Below are 5,272 nucleotides of genomic sequence, written 5' to 3' on the forward strand. Positions count from 1 at the left end.
GGTCACGGAATCGGGCCTGGCCGCTGTGACATCCCACTCCCCTACACCGGCCCAGTGGCGAGTAACCCACCAGACCCCGTGGGCACGTCATATGTGTGTGTGTATGTCCGATAAAGGAATCTGCACTTGTTGCATTTACATTCAGAAAATTTTGAACACACACCTCATGTGACTCAGGGAATGTCATAGACTATGTTTTTGAGGGGAAAATATAACCCTGCGTTTTACAGTTACTTGCCAAAATACCTCCTTACTTTAAAGTCAATGGAACTTGGAGCTACAGGTGATTAATATGAGCTCTGATTTTTACTATAGGCAATGAAGGACGTTCTTAGTACAAGAAGCTTATGTGTGAGGTAATATGATGTCGGTGGAGAGACACACACACACACAGAGAGGCAGTCAGAGAGACACAGACACACAGAGACTGAGACAGATAAACAGGACAGACACAAAAGCAGACAAATATTGTTTACTCAAGAAGTAGGAGGGCACCAAAACCTGGGATCACCCCTGGCACTGAAAGCTAATGTTTAATAGAGAGAAAAGAAGTGCCAAAAAACTGAAGGATCACCATATACATAATTAATCAAAATTTTTTATTGTATATCAAGGGACATAAAAAGCACATTTGTGTCACACAACACCAAATGGTATCACAACAACCATGGACAAATTTTAAAAACATTTAAAAACATACAAAAAGAAGACCATGTGATTCCCTATATACAATGGACCAAGATACTAACCAAGCTAGCTGGTATAATAAACAGATCAGAAGTTAGTTAAATTTTCAAAGCACATGATGTTGCAACATAGCAAAAAATGTGCTATAGCGCTTCACAAGTAATTATAATACATATTAAACCCAGCAACAGCTTATAATGCAGTCATAATAGACCCTGATACTTAGACAAAGCAGCCCTGTGCAAAGAAATGATAAAAACCCCAATATCTCAACTAGCATAACCCCAGGTTGAACCTGAGCACCACAAATCCCAGAGCTGCAGCCTGATAATCCCTAGCCCTGGGCTGAGAAAATGAGTGCAGAAAATACCTTGCCTCAAGGAGACAGATCTTTGGCTCAACTCGTGTGTCTATGCACCAAAGTCCAAGGGGTTAAAACAGGATAATGTAAAGCACAAAGCTGTTTGAAGGTCCAGGGAATCACCTTACCCATCCGACGCGTGTCGTCACACTTGGTGACTTTCTCAAGGGCAAAAAAGTAGTGAGTAAGGCTGCTTTCACACCTCCGGTTTTTGCTATGCGGCACAATCCGGCACTTTGCAGGAAAAACGCAACCGTTTTTTTTGCTGCCGGTTGCGTTTTTCCTGCATAGACTTTAATTAGTGCCGCATTGTGCCACATGGCCTTAAGTTCCGTCCGGTTTTTGCCGCATGCGGCAGATTTAGCCCATGCGGCGGCCGGATGGAACGTTGCCTGGCACGTTTTTTGTGCGGCAAAAAAAAAACGCACCGTGCCGCATCCGTCCGATGCGGCGCTTTTCCCAATGCATCCCTATGGATGCCGGATGCGGCGCGATGCGGCAAAAACCGCATCCGGCCGTCGCATGCGGGTTTTGCCACTGCGCATGCTCAGTAGCATGCCGCAAGCGGCAAAAAACAGACGGGCCGCATGTAAAAAACGTATGCAAAGGATGTGGTGTTTTCACCGCATCCGTTGCATAGGTTTCACAGCCGGATTGAGCCGCACGGCTCAAACCGGATGTGTGAAAGCAGCCTAACCTTGTACTCTGGTTGTTTAAATACAGCCTATGCAATAGAGTCTATACTCCTCACCTGAGACCGATAACAAATAGCTGTGTTCCTAGCAGGAGATCCGTGAGCAGTGCTCTGTGACCATTTACATATGGGCACTCCCACAGTACCCAGTAAAATACTGCGCAGGTGCATAATGCTACAGCCATCCGTCATAGAACCATTGCTTTGCAAGCGCAGTGGATAGGTATCTCCAAAAAAAAAAAATGTATAGGCAGCGCGTATCTTCTAGTTCATGTTTAGTATATCCCTGCAGGCTAGACAATCACATAGCATTTGTTTAAGACTAATGTCGCGGGCGGAGGAGGTGACGCTGCGATCTCCCACTGCTCGGGTCCGGCTGCTGCTGCTGCTGCTCGGTGGTGGCTCGAGTGGTGGGCCGGATCCCGGGGACTCGAGCGGCATTCCTCGCCCGTGAGTGAAAAGGGGGTTTGATTGTGGGGATTTTAGATATTGTCCGTGATGCCACCCACGGTTGTGGTGATATTGGTGACACCACCGCTGCTCTGGACGGGGATCCCGGGAGCGGTGACAGGGAGCAGCTTTGATGGTAGTTCTCCCCTCCGTGGGTAGGGGTTGGTTGTCCCGGGGCCCGGTGATGGGGTAGGTAGGGATGGATGAAAGGCGGGTTGCGGGGCCTGGTGAGGTGCAGGGTCGTGGGGGCAGCGCTGTGCCGCATGGCACGGTGGTACTCACTCAGCCAATGATGAGGACACAGTTCTCGGTAAAACACACGGCTGGATGGACGGGTCCCACAGACGGCTGCGGTTGTTTCTCCCAGCAGGTTGATGGTGACTGCCTTTCCCTGCACCTATGCACTTTAGATGGTTCCAATAAGTTCCCACCGGTAACCCGCTCCCCGGCTTGGATATGGGCCGGAGGAGCCCCTTTTGCCTGCAGGTGCTGGCCCTGGGAAACGGTTGCCTTGGCGGTGGCGGTGTCTCCCTCACACGGTTGGACTGTTGCCTTCTGTCGGGACTTGGCTGCTGGGAAACCCAGGAGGTTCCCTTCGCTAACGGGTTTGGCAACTTCACGGCGACTCCTAGCCTTGCCGGGGTCCGTAAGCCCCTGCCAGATGGTGCTGACTTCTCTTTGTGTACCGGTCCGGTACCGCCGGGCCACCTCTCATCCACGGTCCTTACGGTAAACTCCGATAGGCCACTCCTGCAGACGGTCACCACCGTCTGCCAACCTTGCTGCTCCGTCCGGGCCACACACCCGGACCAACTTCAGTCTGCTCAACTGCTACTTTGCTACTGCTCACTTTCACTTCTAACACTTGACTCACTGTTTTCCCTCCTCCAGGACTGTGAACTCCTTGGTGGGCGGAGACCAACCACCTGGCTCCACCCCCTGGTGTGGACATCAGCCCCTGGAGGAAGACAACAAGGGTTTTGTGTCTGACCTTGATGTGCCTGCTGGGAGTGTGGGGTGTGTTGGTGTTGTTCTCTGTGGCCCCTGGCTTGTCCAGGGCGCCACATTCCCCCTTAGTTAAATGCAGACCGTCCGTGGGCTGCCCGTCCATCACCGGTTTTATTTTCATAAACTGGAAAATAGAAAAAACGGTAAACATACAATACAATTAAAATAACATCTTCCCACAACGGGAGGTACTCTTACTTAAACGTTGCAAAACGGTACGGCTTCCGCTCTCTCCCACCCAAGCAACCTGGCCCTGATGCTGCCCCTAAGCAAGCAGGCAGCACCCCTTGACCCCAGTCCAGCACAAGTTGCCCGAGCGGGTTCTGTCCTTTTCAGGGGACCCGCGTCCATGGGGACCCCTTAACCCCTCCAGAGGATCGCCACCGGTTCCGGTGGTGGCTGGGCCCCAGCCTGCTCCATTGCGGGCCCTTCCTCCAATCTGCCTCTCCGGAGGCGATAATGGTTAGCCAACAAAACTTTATTTATTTACAAGCCACCAGTTTGTGGTTGCCCTGCAAGTTCACGGGCTTGTCCATAGGTAGTTCCTTATGCAAGGGTTTGTAAAGGGGGTCCCAACGGGGACCAGTTGCCGGCAACGACTGGTTCAAATCACGTAGACAATCAGGTTAACTTTCATCAATTTTTCATTCTTTTCATTTTCAAACTTTTAACACAGTAAACGGCACTCTGATGGTCCCAACGGGGACGGTGACAACGGCATTCCGCTGCTCTTACTCGGAGTCCTCGGCATCACCTGAGGGAGGGGGCGCGGTGCTCACACGGGCCTCCTGGCTGCCCCTCAGCTTCGCATCCAGCGCAAACCACCCCCTCTCTCGACAGTGCCGGGTGTACTGTACCAGGTCCCCTGGCATCAGGTTGCGGCCCGGGTGCTCTTCTGGGAGGTGGGCATTCACATCCCGCTGGGCTACGAAAACCTCGGCCTCCAGGCCCGGTTCATATATGAAACCAAAGCCCCGGTGGACATCAAACCGCCTCACCTGCCCTTCATACAGGGGGCCCCGGACACGGAAGGTTGCTTGTCTCAAGTTTTCCTTCTCCCGGATTCTACGGGCCACCATCTCCGCCTTCTTTTCCCTATCCGCGATCTCCGAGCCCAACGGTGTCGGCTCCCTATCCCAATATGGTGCTGCTGCGAGCTCCGGCGCACAGGTCGGGCCCCGCGAGACCTTTTGGACACTGCCCACTGCTGGTGATGTGGGCAGAAGGTCCCGCGGTGACTTGGCCTGGGACGCCGCCTTGCAGCGACAACCCGGCGCTACCTCAGCCGAGGTGTGGGGGATGGGCACAGGGGCTTTCTTCCGCTGGGCCTTCTGCTCGGAGCGGCCTGTCGGCTCCGGCTCGGGGAAAGTCTCTGTACATGCCTCTGGTTCGGGTTTCTGCACTTTCCAAGGCAGCACTTCCGGATGGTCACGGGCTCTGGCTACAGGTCGGTCCGCCTGGGCGGACATGCGGGGTATCGCTACCGGTTGCGGTGGTAGCGCGCCTAGTGGCGGGGTCACGGCAGCCGAGACGGGTAGCGAGGGAGGTAGTAGGGCGAGCGGGTTCAGACCGGGTCCCGCAGCCGCGATGACCGACCCACTAGGGGTACCGGGGCGTGGGTCACTCACCCTCCCTTCCGCAACTTCCTCCTCGCGTCTCCGCACGGTCGCTATAACCTCCGCCATGTCGGTCTCCCACTCCTCTAAGAGGAGCTGCATCTTAACTTGCAGCCTCTGTTGAAGCTGCACGGTCCGGATCTCCACCCATGCCACGGTTCCAGGCGCGGGGGCTACGGTGCTACGGGACGGCATGTACATCTTGCTGGCGGCCTCTTCCATGAACAGCAAAATGGCCGCAGGGTCCTGGCGTCCCCGCTTTTATAGCCACGCTCACATGCGGCCAGCCACCATTCCGTCCCCTTCAGCCTCTTTCCGGCTCCTCCTCTACAGGGGCGGGGTTTTGGCCTTCGCGCCTCACTACTCGAGGAGACGCTCGAGCGGGAATTCTTCGCGCCCAAGATGGCGGCTTCTCAAATTTTTCGGCCGGACACCTCCGGCGGTTACAAGGCGCAC

The sequence above is a fragment of the Anomaloglossus baeobatrachus genome, chromosome 4, assembly GCF_048569485.1.
Source record: "Anomaloglossus baeobatrachus isolate aAnoBae1 chromosome 4, aAnoBae1.hap1, whole genome shotgun sequence".
Classification (NCBI taxonomy): domain Eukaryota; kingdom Metazoa; phylum Chordata; class Amphibia; order Anura; family Aromobatidae; genus Anomaloglossus; species Anomaloglossus baeobatrachus.